Genomic DNA, 19,064 nt, shown 5'->3' on the forward strand with positions numbered 1-19,064 from the left:
TTGCAAAGCTGACGGGAAAGTTTATATTCAACATATTCAACGCCATCCTTACTCGCAGCTAGGAGCTGAATCGCGAAGCATGCCGCGACAACATGTCAGGCATGCAAGGGTGCCGTTGGCAACACACATCAACCCATTATGACCACGGAGCACAACCAAAGATCGAAAGTGTTTGATTTTTTCCCGAGGGAAGAAAAAACGGATAGTCAGGAAAACCCTCGTGGCACAGCAGAGAACCAACGCACAACTCAACCCACGTTGACCCTTGCTGGGTATCGAACCGGGGTCACCTTGGTGAGAGGCGAGTGCTTTACGCACAAGCCAACCTTCCCCCAAAGAACAGTTTAGTAATAAAACTCGACACAAGTTTATCACGAGCTGGCCAGGTTAGCATTGGAGATCGGATTACCAGATCGGCAAGTTTTATATTAACACGTTTATAATCACCTTACAGTTACGGTCCATGTACAGTTTTGGAAAAATGTTATCTGTTATTTATTTATTTATTTCACTTGAAAAAAACAAATTGGTATTGTTTTCAATAATTTCCTTGGTATCAATATGGCAAGACGCAGGGGCGGCACCGGAGTATTTAGAAGGGAGAGAACGCGTATAAATACCCTATATAGACCATGGGCGTTTATCGGGACTGGGCAGGGGGACATGTCCCCCCATCTTTTGGAGGGTGGGGAACACAATATCAAATGTGTCCCCCCCCCCTCCATATTTTTGACCACCTTTATCATGAAGCCCGAGTAATGCACTGTGTAAGACCCAACCCCGTGTACCGCCATGGGCATTAATCTTGGGGGCAAATGATGTGGCACAATGTTTTGAAGGGTGGTGGACACATATCAAATGCCCCCCTCCCCCTCAAAATGTTATAAGAGTGAAAAACACCACTCTTTACATTTCGAGCTGTCCTCCATACGGCTCTTCAAAAAGAGAGGTGGTTATTTCACTCTCTGAGAGGGGTTTCACTCCAGGACGGAGTGAAAAAATCACTAAATAGAATGCAAACTTCAATCTAAAAGAGTGGAAACCCGCTCGAAATAGAGTTGTCTGTCATTGTTATGGCTCTTTAAAGAGTGCCTTTTCACCCATTTGCATTTTAGAGAGTTGTATCATTGACGACGTGACACTGCAGCAATTCTACTCGTTAATAATAATTCTTTTGAAACAAAACTGTACTTTATTGCCTTGAAATCAAACACACTCACTATTGAGTGGGTAACAATGGGCAAAGTAGTAGTGTAGATCAGTCTGTTCAGACGTTCTTTCATGTTGGGTTGGCCCATGTTAGTTTTATAAAGAAGCAACACATATATAAAGCAGCAATCATGTAAATCTGACTCTAGCGTTTATTAGTTCATGTTAATCCAGTCGATGTTTATGTAAGCACATCCTAATTTTGGAGATTCTTTTTTCTTAGTGCCATCACGCACTGCCGAGCAGAGTCACATTTTAATGGCTCATCAGCGCTTTGAACATTCACTAAATATTACCCAGCCAGGCCCATCACGGGCACAACCTTTTGTACTGTTCGCCATCAGGGTTGAATAAGTTCCGGGCGCGTCAAAGCTTGGCTTGGACTAACCCTTCCTACGCCCCTACCCTCCACTCACACCGTGCCGGACGTACACCCACTAATGAGAGGAGGAGCTTTAAGGCTCTATTCAGGCTATTGACGACACACTCCCTGCTAGTCAAAGTTATCCAACTCTTGAAAGCACTCACCAATTATAAAGAACAAACATCTCTTGATATTGGACAATCTACTAATTGAAAGGAGAAGTGGGGTGAATGATTCCATTGTTTTTATTTTGTATTTATACAAAACCTTCCCTGGAATATCAGTGGTAAGTCTAAGGGTGTGGTGGTGCTCGGGTAGCAAAGAGTCCTTCCCGACATCAAGTGACGGTTGTGGTTTGGGTATGGTTTTTTTTTTTTTTTTTTTTGGGGGGGGGGAAACAAAGGACTTGAGAATGTTTTGACCTAAAATGAGCGAAATTATGATGTGTGTATTACATTATGAACGGCCACAAAATCGCTCGGTATTATCGCTCCATCGCGCCAGCTATCGGTTTTCACAAATCGTTGGCCAAAAGTGGCGTCTTCACATCACGGAACTATGGTTTCGTGTGGAATTGAAAGCTTCTCAGCACAGTGATTTAAATTTTAATATAAAAAGAAAATAGAAAGTAGCGTGACGTTTGGACCTAGACGCTGGCGGGGTCTTACTTGGATGCTGTGAAAAAGTCTCTAGCAGAAATGTAAATAGCGCCCTCTGTTGACAGCCTGATTCCAATCACTTTATAAATCGCTATGTTCTTCATCAAAGTTCTCCAATAATTCCACGAAAATCACCTAAAATCACAGATTAATCTTCATCCATCAACCAGTTAATTCCAGCCCCGTGCGTGCAGTATAAAAGTGAGTTGGACTTTACTAATTTTGTTATATCTAAAGATGGGATATTGGGAGAAGTTAGGGTAGGGGCTTGTTTATAAGTCACATGGCCTGCTCGAGGAAAGTTAATATTGTTATTTACCAGTTACGATATGGTAGTGTTTTTACCGTAGTTACAGAAGTTCACAGGTACTTTACAGAAGTTCCTGAGTACTTTATCAAATTGTTGGCTATCTTACAGGTTGCCAGTGCTGTATTTGTTCTATATAAGGCCTATTCATAATCCAGTTGCTGTCATTCATAGTTTACCTGCCAGTAAAGTTACTGTTCCAGTGATTTAGACTTTAATAATGACTAGCGGCAACCCGGCGAGAAAACTCTACTATAGATTGCTGCAAGTGTAGCGTTGTATACAGGGGAGGGTTATTAAGTGGCTGGGCAGGGTCACAATACAAATCACTCTGGCAAACCACCCATCCAAAGTAAAGACTAATCTTAGCGCTTTGTGAAATCATACACTAACCCTTGTCTGTTTTTCCCCGATCGTTTCCAGTTTCCAGCGGGTCCGGGTAGTGGTTCTTTCCCAGTCCGGTTTATATCCCATTTCTTTTATTTTGTTCCGTTCAGTTTATTATTTCCTGTCCTGTATTGTTTTCAAGTCCCCTTACTTTTTCCCCCTCACCAGCCCCGTTCATTTCCCCCCACTTCCCTGTCCAACCGTGTGCCCCTTCCCTATCCGTCCCATATCTAACCCACGCCTCCGTACCTCCCGTCGTCTCCGCGATCCCCTGCATTGGCATTGTTCTTTGCTTGCCACTGTTTGCCCATAACTCATATTTCCCAGTTTCGCGCTGGTCCTGTTTGTGGTTCTTTCCCGTCTCATGGGCTTGATTCCCCCATTCAGGTTAATATTTTCCTGTTCCATGCCCCATATCATGATAGTCCCTTTTCATTGTTTCAATAGAAGAAATAAACAAAATCCTTTACTTAGTCTCACTATAATAGTATATCAATTGCTACATGATTGGATGAAATTAAATATGAAATTAAGGTTCAGTTTTCGTAGAGGCAGTACCCCATTATATTCAATGTCACAAACAGGCCCAACACTACTCAGGGCTAGATTTTACACGACTTATACATTACACAACATCTGACATTTGGAAACGTTAAGATTATGTTTTAAACAAATGGAACACTATATTTATTAGTCACAATTTATGTACAACTATAGGCTATACATGTACATCATTTACAAAATACATGTACAATTTATATATAACATTCATGTGCCCTAGTGCCCCTGTTAATTATGTGTGTATAGACGATGTGACCTGTGACATCACATGTTTACAAAAAGAGCCACAGAGCCTGGACTTCCTGCAGGCATGATTTGTACACAGCTCAAGGGAAGAAAACATCAAATCTTATATTTTATGGCGATTGCACTGTCTAATTCTTATCAACTATTGATATGATGAAAGGGGGCACATCTGAAAACTTGACCAGCTTTTACTTTCATAACTCTTGGTTTTATTGGACAATTATGACACAAAATGTCAACTTTCCCATAGGACCAGTGTAGTATCTTGCCTGCCAGAACACTGAACAAATGTACAAGGTCACACTTATTGTAAACAAGGGTCACATGGTCTAATAGTCTTTAGTATTTAGTTTATTGTTACTTTGTTTTAAAGGCAGTGGCACTATCGGTAATTACTCAAAATAATTATTATCATAAAACCTTTCTTGGTGACGAGTACTGGGGACTAGGTTGATGGTATAAAACATTGTGAGAAACAGCTCCCTCTGAATTAGTGCCATAGTTTTTGAGACAGAAGTAATTTTCCACGAATTTGATTTCGAGACCTCAAATTTAGAACTCGAGGTCTCAAAATCAACCATCTAAACGCACACAACTTTGTGTGACAATGGTGTTTTTTCCTTTCATTATTATCTCGCAACTTCGATGACCGATTAATCTCAAATTTTCACAGGTTTTTATTTTATGCATAGTTGAGATACCCCAACTGTGAAGGCTAGTCTTTGAAAATTACCAATAGTGTCCACTGCCTTTAAAGAATGTACAAGGTCACACTTATTGTAAACAAGGGTCACATAGTCTATAGTCTTTAGTATTTAGTTTATTGTTACTTTGTTTTAATAATATGCTTATTGATACATATTCTATGGTATAATTTCCTGAAAACAGTGGAATTGTAAAAAAAAAAAATACATGATTGGGATTGAGACAAATTCATTTTAGTTCAATCAACAGGCTATCTAATTATCAACTTCACAATACAAATATTATCAGTCTGAAATATTGTCAAAGTAGACAAATGAACACTGTTGAAGCCACCCCCCCCCCCATTACACACACACACATAAACAATTAAAGCAAGACAGTTCTCTAAGAACGAAGTCTACCTGGCAAGTAGATACACACATGGTGTTACTGCGAACCAAATATACATTTATACCTCACCATGCAATGCCTCAAATCCTATACACAAACAAATACAACTCCTAGTTCCTTCACTGTAAGGAAGTGCACAACATCGTGAATAATAAACGCTACTACCTTGCGGATAACATTAGGTTTCTCAACCTGTGACTTGGAGCCTGGTTGACCCCCCGAACCAACATCCTTGGTTTAATATGAACATATTTTTTAACTCTTGCAATAAGCAGGTAAAAGTTTTCATCAGATATGATAAAAAAAGGAATGCTTCAATTTCAATTATTAATTTACAAGGGTGTGAATAATAGATCAACATGGTATATGACTAGTCATTCACCAGATGGGTAGTTTTTAGTAACCTTTTCTCATCATAGTTGTTTCCACACGTTTAAAAATAATAGAAGTCTAGTGCACTGTTCTCAGTCAGTCGAGTGTGTGCGGCCCCTAATTGTCGCCTGACCTACATGTATCCCTTAGGGGCAGAGTTGTGGGGACTTCTGACATACGAGTAACGGACTCCTTTTCTCTAAGCCTCTAGTTTGTGTGTTTTTAATATTTTCAAAGCATCTCCACAGCATCTCTAACATAAAACCTTTCTTGATTACGAGTAATAGGGAGAGGTTGATAGTATAAAACATTGTGAGAAACGGCTCCCTCTGAAGTGATGTAGTTTCGAGAAAGAAGTAATTTTCCTTGAATTTTATTTTGAGACCTCAGATTCAGAATTTGAGGTCCTAAATCAAGCATCTGAAAGCACACAACTTTGTGTGACAAGGGTGTTTTTATTTCATTGTTATCTCGCAACTTCACTGACAAATTGAGCTCACATTTTCACAGGTTTGTTATTTTATGCATAATGTTAAGATACACTAAGTGAGAAGACTGGTCTTTGACAATTACCAATAGTGTCCAGGTCTTTAAAGCCAGTGCAAACTAATAGTTTCCTTTTATTTGACAGCTATTGAGGAGATGTTAAAAATGATTATTAAATACCGACTAATGTACATTGCATTTTATGTGCAAGAAGGAACTCAAAATAATGCTGAACAAGGTACTAGACATTGTGTATAGAATACAGTCCAATGTGGCAAGGTTTATCTTATAGGAACTTGCCTACATTTTTTGTTATACTAGGAATTGAATGCCAAATATTGTAATTGTTAATAAGTCATTTCATTTATAAAATATACCAGTTCTTTCACTGTTAACCAAATCCAGCCAAGCTTCATAGGTTACTTATTATAATAAGGGAATCAATGTGTGGTGAAGAGGTTTTCAAGTATTGATTTAAACCCAACGAGGCCTGGTTCTTGATAATTTTACAGAGACAAAGTTGAGGTAAATTATAAAGAACCCGGCCTCGGTGGGTTTAAACCACTAGTTGAAACTGATTCAACCTTTTTCCCAACCTTGGTTTTGGGTTATTAGAACATCCTCTCCAGTTACTGGATGCAAGATTATTTTTCTTACGAACTTTTTGACACCCACGCATGCGCACTTACATAAGCTGTGAATACTATTGAGGGTAGTCGATTCAAGATGGATGACAAATTTGTTAGGCATGCCTTAGAATAATTTTGCAATTACATTCTTCCGACTAATAATGACCACCATGTCTGCAAATTTCAACAGAATGATGACATTGATGGGAGATGATCGTATGAAGTCGCATTTCGATTGGAGCTTTCTACTGAAAATGAGGCGAAGAAATGGTTGGAGGACTCTCAAGAATCAAGTTTCACCACCTTCAGATCGGCACACACATATCCGAACATAGCAGACAAGAATGGAAAGATAGAATACAAGGTGGGTTCAGGCATGGCTGGGTTGAGAAATGGGCAATTCTGTATCTAATATCATCAACAATGTAATTTCTGGTCAGTCACAAGACCGTAAATAACTTTCTCATTTAATTGCGGGCCAGTCAATAAGCCTATTAAAAAATGCGCCTATTAAATTCCAAGCGATTATAAAGCCATTATACACTTCCGGTAAGCAGTATTGTCCAAGTCCCACACTTTGTGTATCACAACTTATATATAAAACAACAAACCTGTGAAAATTTAGGTTCAATCGGTCATGGGAGTTGGGAGAACCCATTCTTGTTTCCACGCGTTTCGCCGTGTCATGACATGTGTTAAAAAATAAATTCTGAAATTCTCGCTAACAAGAATTTACACTGTTTTAATGTTTTCTCAAAAAGTAAAGCAACTCATGGAACAATATTTCAAGAAAAGTCTTTCACCATTACCTTCTGTAAACCCTGTATTTGTAAATCTGTGAACTTTTTTTTCCTGTACCGAAAGTGTATAATGGCTTTAATGAAGGGACCACAAAGAGGGGAACTAAAATAATTCTCCAGGTACTACATGTTTATAGCAGTGCACTATTCGTCTTTCATCCAGAAAAGTTGTTGGCGCAATAAATTAATCAGGGCAACAGTCTGAATGAGTTAAATTTTAAAACAAATTTCAATAAAACTCGAGTGGAAATATCTTTTCATGTGATCAGACCTCTCGATAGACCTTATGCATTGACGCCATCCAGCCGCCATCTTTGAGGTCAAACGGTGACGAAATAATCAAAACGCACATAGATTGGCCAATGAACAACCTCCTTTTGACCTCAAGGCGAGGGTGCCAAACTGAAATGACGTCATGTGCATAAGGTCTATTGTTTCACAATATGCATGCTGCACCAGGGGTGTGGCCCGTTTTGGCTGGTGGAGGAATTTCAAATCATTGTTCCAATAATTATCAAAATTGTTCTGGTATTTTCTTGTTCTAACAAAACTGTCAAAATATGTCGATTTTTGTCATTATAATGTGCTGAGAATTTTGCTATATCTGATAATTGTTCAATTCTTTTTACAGGTTGATTTACGCTGTCAGCATAACACACTGCAAAGGGCCTCAAGCGCAAAAGACCATAATGGCAACAAGCATACGGACTGCAAGGCCAGGATGCACATGTCCATCGTAAAAGACAGTGGACACTATTGGTAATTACTCAAAATAATTAGTGGCATAAAATCTTTCTTGGTGACGAGTCATGGGGAGAGGTTGATGGTTTAAAACATTGTGAGAAACGGCTCCCTCTGAAGTGACCTAGTTTCCGACAAAGTAATTTTCCACGAATTTGATTTCGAGACCTCAGATTTACATAGAACTTGAGGTCTTGAAATCAACCAACTAAACGCACACAACTTCGTGTGACAAGGGTTATTTTTCTTTCATTATTATCTCGCAACTTCGATGACCGATTGAGCTCAATTTTTCACAGGTTAATTATTTTATGCATATTTTGAGATACAGCAAGTGACAAGACTGGTATTTGACAATTACCAGTAGCGTCCATTGTTTGGTTAACCGTTGAAGTTTTGTTCCTTTAATTACGTCCTAACCACAAGTTTGATGGATATCTTATCAGGTGGACCATGTAAACACCAATACCTGGTAGTGAAGAAGCATGGCCTATCTTCATGGAATTTCATCCCAGTTGATGATCCGGCAATGAGACGAGTTATCTACACGGTTGCAACTGGCAGTGCTTGAGATGCCAAATGTGCCGATGTGTCTCTGTACTGATGCGCCGATGTGTCTATGGTCTCAGCTTTTGTAAGAGCCTTTTACAAGGCTAGTCTTGTGAACGTGACACTGTCAAATTTTGCTTGAAAAGGTCTACAAGGCTTTTTCAAGCAAAAAATAACAAGTTCTCAAGCCTTGTAGACTTTTTCAAGCAAAATTTGACAATTTCACACGGCCTTGTAGACTTTTTCTGGCAAAAGTTGACAATAACACAAGACTATAAGCCTTGTAAACCTTTTCAAGCAAAAAAACGAATTCACAAGCCTTGTAGACTTTTTCAAGCAAAAATTGACAAGTTCACAAGGCTATGACCCTTGTAGACTTTTTCAAGCAAAAATTGACAAGTTCACAAGGCTATAGCCTTGTAGATTTTTAAGCAAACATTACAAGTTCACAAGGCTATAGCCTTGTAGACTTTTTCAAGCAAAAATTAACAAGTTCACAAGGCCTTTTAGACTTTTTCAAGCAAAATTTGACATGTTCACAAGACTATAGCCTTGTAGACTTTTTCTTTCTAAAGTTGACAATAACACAAGACTATAAGCCTTGTAAACCTTTTCAAGCAAAAAAACGAATTCACAAGCCTTGTAGACTTTTTCAAGCAAAAAGTGACAAGTTCACAAGGCTATAAGCCTTGTAGCCTATAGCCTTGTAGACTTTTTCAAGCAAAAAGTGACAAGTTCACAAGGCTATAGCCTTGTAGACTTTTTCAAGCAAAAAGTGACAAGTTCACAAGGCTATAGCCTTGTAGACTTTTTCAAGCAAAAAGTGACAAGTCTACAAGGCTATAGCCTTGTAGACTTTTTCAAGCAAAAAGTGACAAGTCTACAAGGCTATAGCCTTGTAGACTTTTTCAAGCAAAAAGTGACAAGTTCACAAGGCTATAGCCTTGTAGAATTTTTCAAGCAAAAAGTGACAAGTCTACAAGGCCTTGTAGACTTTTTCAAGCAAAAAGTGACAAGTTCACAAGGCTATAGCCTTGTAGACTTTTTCAAGCAAAAAGTGACAAGTCTACAAGGCTATAGCCTTGTAGACTTTTTCAAGCAAAAAGTGACAAGTTCACAAGTCTATAGCCTTGTAGACTTTTTCAAGCAAAAAGTGACAAGTCTACAAGGCCTTGTAGACTTTTTCAAGCAAAAAGTGACAAGTTCACAAGGCTATAGCCTTGTAGACTTTTTCAAGCAAAAAGTGACAAGTCTACAAGGCTATAGCCTTGTAGACTTTTTCAAGCAAAAAGTGACAAGTTCACAAGTCTATAGCCTTGTAGACTTTTTCAAGCAAAAAGTGACAAGTTCACAAGGCTATAGCCTTGTAGACTTTTTCAAGCAAAAAGTGACAAGTCTACAAGGCTATAGCCTTGTAGACTTTTTCAAGCAAAAAGTGACAAGTTCACAAGGCTATAGCCTTGTAGACTTTTTCAAGCAAAAAGTGACAAGTCTACAAGGCCTTGTAGACTTTTTCAAGCAAAAAGTGACAAGTTCACAAGGCTATAGCCTTGTAGACTTTTTCAAGCAAAAAGTGACAAGTCTACAAGGCTATAGCCTTGTAGACTTTTTCAAGCAAAAAGTGACAAGTTCACAAGCCTATAGCCTTGTAGACTTTTTCAAGCAAAAAGTGACAAGTCTACAAGGCCTTGTAGACTTTTTCAAGCAAAAAGTGACAAGTTCACAAGGCTATAGCCTTGTAGACTTTTTCAAGCAAAAAGTGACAAGTCTACAAGGCTATAGCCTTGTAGACTTTTTCAAGCAAAAAGTGACAAGTTCACAAGTCTATAGCCTTGTAGACTTTTTCAAGCAAAAAGTGACAAGTCTACAAGGCTATAGCCTTGTAGACTTTTTCAAGCAAAATTTGAAAAGTTCACAAGGCTATAGCCTTGTAGACTTTTTCAAGCAAAAAGTGACAAGTTCACAAGGCTATAGCCTTGGAGACTTTTTCAAGCAAAAAGTGACAAGTTCACAAGGCTATAGCCTTGTAGACTTTTTCAAGCAAAAAGTGACAAGTTCACAAGGCTAAAGCCTTGTAGACTTTTTCAAGCAAAAAGTGAAGCAAAAAGTGACAAGTCTACAAGGCGTTAGCCTTGTAGACTTTTTCAAGCAAAAAGTGACAAGTCTACAAGGCTATAGCCTTGTAGACTTTTTCAAGCAAAAAGTGACAAGTTCACAAGGCTATAGCCTTGTAGACTTTTTCAAGCAAAAAGTGACAAGTCTACAAGGCTATAGCCTTGTAGACTTTTTCAAGCAAAAAGTGACAAGTTCACAAGGCTATAGCCTTGTAGACTTTTTCAAGCAAAAAGTGACAAGTCTACAAGGCTATAGCCTTGTAGACTTTTTCAAGCAAAAAGTGACAAGTCTACAAGGCTATAGCCTTGTAGATATTTCAAGCAAAAAGTGACAAGTTCACAAGGCTATAGCCTTGTAGACTTTTTCAAGCAAAAAGTGACAAGTCTACAAGGCTATAGCCTTGTAGACTTTTTCAAGGAAAAAGTGACAAGTCTACAAGGCTATAGCCTTGTAGACTTTTTCAAGCAAAAAGTGACAAGTCTACAAGGCTATAGCCTTGTAGACTTTTTCAAGCAAAAAGTGACAAGTTCACAAGGCTATAGCCTTGTAGACTTTTTCAAGCAAAAAGTGACAAGTCTACAAGGCTATAGCCTTGTAGACTTTTTCAAGCAAAAAGTGACAAGTAGCCTTGTAGACTTTTTCAAGCAAAAAGTGACAAGTCTACAAGGCTATAGCCTTGTAGACTTTTTCAAGCAAAAAGTGACAAGTCTACAAGGCTATAGCCTTGTAGACTTTTTCAAGCAAAAAGTGACAAGTTCAAAAGGCTATAGCCTTGTAGACTTTTTCAAGCAAAAAGTGACAAGTTCACAAGGCTTGTAGACTTTTTCAAACAAAAACTGAAAAAATCACAAGGCTATATAGCAGGGCCGGGCTTTTCGTCCGCCCCCGCCGTCGGTGACCGACGCGTCACTCCTTGGCTGGGGGGCAACCCTCCACCCGCGTCAAATCGCAGGTGTGTGGAGTTCCGAACACCGATCGGCCCACATCAAGGTCCTGGAAATGTTGCGTCTCCAACGCACTACGGCATTTCCAGTCGGACGTCAGGGGCCGTGCAGTCCTGGTGAGATGCGACAACGCCACAGTCGTGGCCTACATCAATCACCTGGGGGGCACCCGGTCGGGACGCCTGTGTGCACTGGCCTGGGATCTCATATCCACTGGTGCACACAGCAGGGAACAGCACTATCAGCAGTCCACATTCCGGGCGTAGAGAATGTCACAGCCGACGCTCTCTCAAGGGTTGGATTGCCCCCACGAAGTGGTCCCTTATTTTTATTTGAATTCTGAAACTAAGCCCAAGAGGATTCTGTGCCGTCTCAACGCTTGAAAGTGTTGCTGTTCAGTGCCCACGAATGGCGCAGTCCCGTAAAAAATTCAAACTTAATTATAATTCAATGTAAAATTTAGTCTTGCACCAATCTTGCCTTGTCTGCTAAAGTTTCCCAAAACTTGTTTTCCAGTCCCTAAAAACTTGCAAGTCTAATGTTTTTTGGACTCTCAAACTCAACCCCAGTGGATTCTAAGCCGTCTCAATGCTTTCTCAACACTTGAAAGTGTTGCTGTGCAGTGACTTCATTTGTTCAACACTTGTTCGCCAGTCCCACAAATGTTGCCAACCTAGTTGTTTTTTAAACTCTAATCCTTGAGGCTCATGTAGTCTAGTCCCTGAATGTTTTGGGCCTAATGATATTTGAACTCTTAAATTGTTAACAAACCAATGTTGTACTGTTTATTAAGTTTTCCCAAAACATGATGACGTTTGATGAAATTTTCATGACAGTGTTTATTATTTTGTTTGCAGGTTATTCACTGGTTGAAGAGCAGTATCTATCTTGGACAAAAGCTTCCTTCATGAGAAGATGTTTTTATCAAGCTCAACTTGGATTGTCATATTTGGGACAGCTTTGCATCTCTCTTTCCTTTTCTAAGGTATGTTAACTCTGTGAATTCTTCTTAGGGTTGAAGCCCCGTGCAATGATTTTCAACTCTTCAAAAGCAACTTTTCAACTCTTCAAGAGGCTGGGCTTGTTAGCAGCCTAACAAAAAGCTCACAACATTTTTTTTCACTTTTACACTAAGATGACAGTCATCTCACAAAGCTTGTAGGTGGAAGACACAAATGTTATCATATCTTGGAGTTGTTTTTGAAACCTAAAGTGTACAAAAGACACTGTACTGGAACTTATCAAACAAGTTTTTTAAAAAGCTTGAGTTCTACATCAACATTTCATGTAATACACTCGGGTACACATACTATCTAATCTTGATTTCAACGTCTGTTTTTTGTAACCGTACATATATCTTTATCTTTTGTCTTTACAGGACCATGGGTACAATCTTCTTGACCCTAAAGAACAGAGAAGACCAAGGATCAAGAGAGTCATCTTGTACAGATTCTTCTAATGAAAAGACTGCTTTCACTTTTTTGTGGTTTTGTGGTCTACAGTCAAACTACCACTTCCCTCCGCATGGTAATCTCCAACTTGCCTTTAAATTTATGTCTGACAACCACTTCACTCCATATGTCTAAATCACTTCTCTCTTAATCTAAATACCACTTCCTTCCACCAGTCTAACATTCACTTCTGTCCCTTGTCTAAGAACTTCTCTCTATATGTCTAACAACCACTTCCCTCATACGTCTAACCTACCACTTCTTTCCTTACGCCTAACATCTTCTCTCCATACGTCTATTTCACTTCCCTCCATACGCCTGAACCACTTCTCTCTTTACATCTTACAGATCTCTCCATACGTCTGAAAACTTCTCTCCTTACATCTCATTCACCTCTCATCGGTCTGACAACTTTTCTCCAAAAGTCAAACAACCACTTTTCTCTGTACATCTAAATCACTTCTCTCCATACATCTAACTTCCACTTCTCCATACGTCTATTTCACTTCCCTCCACACGTCTAACAAATTCTCTCTATACGTCTAACAACTTCTCTCCATCTGTCTGACAACTTCTCTCCATTGGTCTAATTCGCTTCTCTCTATACATCTATAACCACTTCTCTCTTTACATTCCTAACCCTAACAATTACTCTCCTTATGTCTAATTCTCTTCTCTTCATCTGTCTGACAACTTCTCTCCATCCTTCTAATTCCTTTCTCTCTACAAAGTGAAGCAACCACTTCTCTCCTTACGTCTAACAACTGCTCTCCATGCATCTAACTACCACTTTTCTCTGTATATCTTAATCACTTCCCTCCAAACCACTTCCCTCCATACGTCCAACAACTACTCTCCTTGCGACTAATTCACTTCTCTTCATCTGTCTGACCATCTCTTTCCATACGTCTATATACGTCTAACAACCACTTCCCTCCATACATCTAACAACTTCTCTCTATTCATCTTAACAACCACTTCTCCCCATACGTCTAACAACTTCTCTCAATGAGTCTAACAACTCCTCTCCATACGTGTAACAACATTCTTCATGCCCTAACAACATCTTTCCATATGTCTGACAACTTCTCTTCATATGTCTAACAACTTCTCTCCATCTTCTAACAACATTCTCCATGCTTCTAACAACTTCTTTCCATATGCTAACAGCTTATCTTCATGCGTTAACAACTTATCTAACAACATCTAATTCGCTTCTCTTCATACGTCTGACAACTTCTCACCATTCGTCTAATTGGCTAACTCGGATTAATGGAGTCATCTTGCACAGATTCTTGTAATGAAAAGACTGCTTTCACTTTATCGTGGACAAATTCTTAACGTCAAACTACAACTTCCCTCCTCATAGTAATCTTCAACTTCCCTTTAAATTTATGTCCAACAACCACTTCTCTCTATATATCTAACTCACTTCCCTCCATACATCTAACATTCACTTCTCTCCATACGTTCATTTTCATTCGTTCATTCATTTTTATTAAAGAACCAACTGGCAGCACGAAGCTGAATAATGTGGCATTACAAGATAACAATATTGATAAAAATAGCATAGAAAAAAAATTGCACCACCGCGGGGTACAAAGGAACATTATATAAGAAGACGACAATAAGTAAAAATAAATATTAGATAAACCACTAAAAGACACTTTTAAAAATGCACAGGGTGTTGGGGGAACCCTCTTATACATTGAAAACCCACTATGGAATAAACCAGCTAAAAAAGAGAAACCCTAGCAGTTAAAAACGGAACAGATGACAAAAACAATGATAGCAAAAAAAGGGAAAACAAATTTGATAAAACAGAAAAGATTAACAAACAGTTACAGGATGTGGGAGACCCTCATTTATGAGGCCATACCAAACCATTGAAAATAAAATTTACAGCCCACACGCACACCAATAAAACAAAAGCAAATATGGAAGCTCCAGTTTAAGAGGATTGGTTTAAAAGTTTAGTAAGGAATGGAATTGCACTGTTGCCATAACGCTTAGTCCTATGTTTAGGCACCATATATTTAGAAGCATTGCGAAGACCCATACTGTGAGTGTCTGACAACTTCTCTCCTTACGTCTGACAACTTCTCTCCATACGTCTGACAACTTCTCTCCTTACTTCTAATTCACTTCTCTTTATACTTCTAATAACTTCTCTCCTTACATTTGACAACTTCTCTTCTTATATCTTATTCACGTTTCTTCATACATCTGACAACTCTCTCTGTACATCTATCGACTTCTCTCCTTACGTCTGACAACTTCTCTCGATATGTCTAACAACTTCTCTCCTTCATCTAATTTAATTCTCTTCAAGCCTCTAACAACTTCTCTCCTTACGTCTAACAACTTCTTTTCTTACGTCTAATTCAGGTCTCTTCGTACGTCTTATTCACGTCTCTTCGTACATCTATTAACTACTTCTCTCCATCTGTCTGACAACTTGTCTCCGTACATCTAATTCGCTTCTCTTAACAAGTCTAACAACTTCTCTCCATAAGTCTAAGTACCATTTTTCTCCATATGTCAACAGTCTTATTCAATTTTCTTTATACGTTTATTTATCACTTCCCTTGTGTCAAGTAGTACACTTGAGTAAGACATACTATTTGATCTTGATTCAAAGTTGATTTTTTGTAACCATAAATCGTTGTCTTTTGTCTTTACAGGACCATGGGTACAATCTTTATGCGCCGTCATGGAGCTTACATTAATAACTGAGAAGACCACGGATTAATGGAGTCATCTTGTACAGATTCTTGTAATGAAAAGACTGCTTTCACTTTATCATGCTCAAATGCTTAAAGACCTGCTTGAACGATAATGTCAAGTTGTGAACTTTGCTGAATTCCACTTAAAATGTTTTTGATGAATAAGGAAATTGAGTCATATGATTATAAATAGGTTTCAATTGTGTAAAAAAACAATCATTTTGTATGCCCTTGTCCACAGCTTTTCTGCGAGATTTGCGAAAAGCCCCGTTACGTAATCACTCTCAAAACGTCATAAGTAGATAAAGCCGCTTTGTTGCAGCGTGGATGTATAAGAAAGCAAACTCCCACAAATGACGTCAGCGGCATTGTCCTTTGACGCCTGCTCTCAACGGCAGAAGTGTTTTTAGTTTTTCAAAAAACCTTTAGGTAGGGGCCTGAATTTTTAATCGATAATTACGAAAAGTTCAGAAGTGTACACATATCAAAATTACATTAAAATGGTGAACAAGTTCACTATAAACAAGTAAAAATACAATTTCTGTTAAAAACATTCCGCTCAGGTAGCTGTTGTATTCAAACTTCAATTTCCCTTCTCATGGTAATTCACTTCCCTTCATACGTCTAACAACTTCTCTCCTTTCATCTGATATCTTCTCTCCATACATCTAATTCACTTCCCTTCATACGTCCAACAAATTCTCTCCTTACATCTGACAACTTCTCTCCATACGTCTAACAACTTCCCTTCTTACATCTAATTGACTTCTCTTCATTTGTCTAACAACTTCTCTTCTTACGTCTGACATCTTCTCTTCATACGTCTGACAACTTCTCTCCATACGTCTAAACAACTTCTCTTCATACGTCTAACAACTTCTCTTCATACAGCTAATTTACTTCTCTTCATACGTCTGACAACTTCTCTTCATACGTCTAACAACTTCTCTCCATACGTCTAACAACTTCTCTCCATACGTCTAACAACTTCTCTTCATACGTCTAACAACTTCTCTTCATATATACATCTAAGTTACTTCTCTTCATACGTCTAACAACTTCTCTCCATACGTCTCTCTCCATATGTCTGACAACTTCTCTTCATACGTCTAACAACTTCTCTCCATACGTCTAATTTACTTCTCTTCATATGTCTGGTCTGACAACTTCTCTACATACGTCTAACAACTTCGCTTCTTACGTCTATTTTTACTTAACTGTTACAGTTAATTTTTAATGTTTAACTTATCTAAACAGTTGTAATAAAGTACATTTTATTGTATTTGCTTAATGAGAGTAAGAAATAAAGAAATATAACAGAAACAACTTGTAATAAAGAGTCCTTTATTTGAGTCTATATTTTAAATAGAATAAACCATATAGACAGTACAAACGTGAGATAAACGTTTTTTTAGAGGGGTCAAAGGTCAAAGTTCAGGGGTGAGGGGTTAGGGGTCAAAGTCCTTTGCCAACTCTCCTCAACTCTCCTTTGCCAACTGGCAAGGGAGAGTGGGCAAAGGACAGTTGGCAAAGGACAGTTGGCAAGGGAGAGTGGGCAACGGACAGTTGGCAAAGGAGAGTGGGCAAAGGACATTTGGCAAAGGAGAGTGGGCAAAGGACATTTGGCAAAGGAGAGTGGGCAAAGGACCATTGGCAAAGGAGAGTGGGCAAAGGACAGTTGGCAAAGGACAGTTGGCAAAGGAGAGTGGGCAAAGGACAGTTGGCAAAGGAGAGTGGGCAAAGGACCGTTGGCAAAGGAGAGTGGGCAAAGGACAGTTGGCAAAGGACTTAGACCCCTAACCCCCCATCCCTCAAAGTCCTTTGCCAACTCTCCTCAACTCTCCTTTGCCAACTGGCAAAGGAGAGTGGACAAAGGACAGTTGGCAAAGGACAGTTGGCAAAGGAGAGTGGGCAACGGACAGTTGGCAAAGAGAGTGGGCAAAGGACAGTTGGCAAAGGACAGTTGGCAAAGGAGAGTGGGCAAAGGACAGTTGGCAAAGGAGAGTGGGTAAAGGACAGCTGGCAAAGGACAATTGGCAAAGGAGAGTGGGCAAAGGACCGTTGGCAAAGGAGAGTGGGCAAAGGACAGTTGGCAAAGGACAGTTGGCAAAGGAGAGTGGGCAAAGGACAGTTGGCAAAGGAGAGTGGGCAAAGGACCATTGGCAAAGGAGAGTTGGCAAAGGAGAGTGGGCAAAGGACCATTGGCAAAGGAGAGTGGGCAAAGGACAGTTGGCAAAGGAGAGTGGGCAAAGGACCGTTGGCAAAGGAGAGTGGGCAAAGGACAGTTGGCAAAGGAGAGTTGGCAAAGGAGAGTGGGCAAAGGAGAGTGGGCAAAGGAGAGTTGGCAAAGGACTTAGACCCCTAACCCCTCACCCCTGAACTTTGACCTTTGACCCCTCTAAAAAAACGTTTATCTCACGTTTGTACCGTCTCTATATGGTTTATTCTATTTAAAATATAGACTCAAATAAAGGACTCTTTAAAACAAGTTGTTTCTGTTATATTTCTTTATTTCTTACTCTCATTAAGCAAATACAATAAAATGTACTTTATTACAACTGTTTAGATAAGTTAAACATTAAAAATTAACTGTAACATTCAAGTAAAAATAGACGTAAGAAGCGAAGTAGAGAAGGTGTCAGACATATGAAGAGAAGTAAATTAGACTTTTTCAAGCAAAAATTGACAAGTTCACAAGGCTATAGCCTTGTAGACTTTTTCAAGCAAAAATTGACAAGTTCACAAGGCTATAGCCTTGTAGACTTTTTCAAGCAAAATTTGACAAGTTCACAAGGCTATAGCCTTGTTGACTTTTTCAAGCAAAAACTGATAAAATCACAAGGCTATAGCCTTGTAGACTTTTTCAAACAAAAACCGAAAACATCACAAGACTTTTTCAAGCAAAAATTGACAAGTTCACAAGGCTATAGCCTTGTAGACCTTTTCAAGCAAAAATTGACAAGTTCACAAGGCTATAGCCTTGTAGACTTTTTCAAGCAAAAATTGACAAGTTCACAAGGCTATAGCCTTGTAGACCTTTTCAAGCAAAAATTGACAAGTTCACAAGGCTATAGCCTTGTAGACTTTTTCAAGCAAAAACTGATAAAATCACAAGGCTATAGCCTTGTAGACTTTTTCAAACAAAAACCGAAAACATCACAAGACTTTTTCAAGCAAAAATTGACAAGTTCACAAGGCTATAGCCTTGTAGACTTTTTCAAGCAAAAATTGACAAGTTCACAAGGCTATAGCCTTGTAGACCTTTTCAAGCAAAAATTGACAAGTTCACAAGGCTATAGCCTTGTAGACTTTTTCAAGCAAAATTTGAAAAGTTCACAAGGCTATAGCCTTGTAGACTTTTTCAAGCAAAAATTGACAAGTTCACAAGGCTAAAGCCTTGTTGACCTTTTTAAGCAAAAACTG

This window comes from Asterias amurensis, chromosome 21 (genome assembly GCF_032118995.1).
Source record: "Asterias amurensis chromosome 21, ASM3211899v1".
NCBI lineage: Eukaryota > Metazoa > Echinodermata > Asteroidea > Forcipulatida > Asteriidae > Asterias > Asterias amurensis.